Source organism: Suricata suricatta, chromosome 17 (assembly GCF_006229205.1).
Source record: "Suricata suricatta isolate VVHF042 chromosome 17, meerkat_22Aug2017_6uvM2_HiC, whole genome shotgun sequence".
NCBI lineage: Eukaryota > Metazoa > Chordata > Mammalia > Carnivora > Herpestidae > Suricata > Suricata suricatta.
Window position 1 is genome coordinate 39,629,506 of NC_043716.1, and position 1,061 is coordinate 39,630,566.

Consider the following 1,061-nt stretch of genomic DNA (forward strand, 5'->3'; position numbering starts at 1 on the left):
GCACACATATCTGAACAGAGTCTGGGATTAGGAGACCCAGAGTCCTCTGTCGCCACCTCAGGGGCAAGGTAAGCACATTATATATCGTTTCTTGAGCACTTCATTCATCCATTCATTCATTCATTCAACAAATTTATTTTGAGAAAGACAGAGACAGAGAGAAAATCCCAAGCAGGCTCTGTGCTGTCAGTGAAGAAGAACCCGATGCGGGGCTCCATTTCACAAACCGTGAGGTCATGACCTGAGCCCAAGTCAAGAGTTGGACCCTTAACACACTGAGCCACCCAGGTGCCCGAAATTTATTTTCTTCAACAAACACGTAGCCGTGCCACAGATGTGCTGAGCACTGTCCGATGTGCTGGGGCTAGAGCAGGAACAAAACCTCTACCAAGGCGAGATGCAAATAAACGAACAATATGTGTAGATCTGTGAATATATCCATATAAAGTGTCCTAAAACATTAATCAAGATTAATATTCTTGATTACTTTAGAGTTTTGGGGGGGGGGAGACTCTTAACCCAAGATAGGATTCATTCGCAGAAAGAAGCACGGATAGAGGCAGGGGCTGGAGCCTGGAAACATCCCGCCAACGGCGCAGCCCCGCCTCCCGAGATCCACAGGCCCCCTTCCCGCTCTACACTTTCTACCACCCGCCTTCCGCCTGGCGGGGAGGCTGCTCCCGCCTTCCCCGGTCCGGAAGCCCCTCCTGCAGGCCTGCCGCTCTGCCGACTCAGAATGAACTCCTCGACCGACAGACACCAAGTTCGTTTTCCGCCGGCCTCGGACCATCTTCACACGATGAGGTGTCAGAGTTTCTAGGGACTATGTATTGCGACTTTCCCTTCCTTCCGGAAGACTCTCCGTCAAGAACTCCCTTCCACATCCCCTCTTGCCGTCACCCCGCAATCCTCTATGGTCCGTCGTATCTCTCCCTGTTTACAAAAGATGAGACCAACCCCCCACCTCCACCCCCAGCGTGGCGTCAACTATCTGTGCGCAGAAACCAGCGCGGGTTCCAGTCACCCGCTGTAGCCACGCCCCCGCAGGCGGGAAAAGGCGG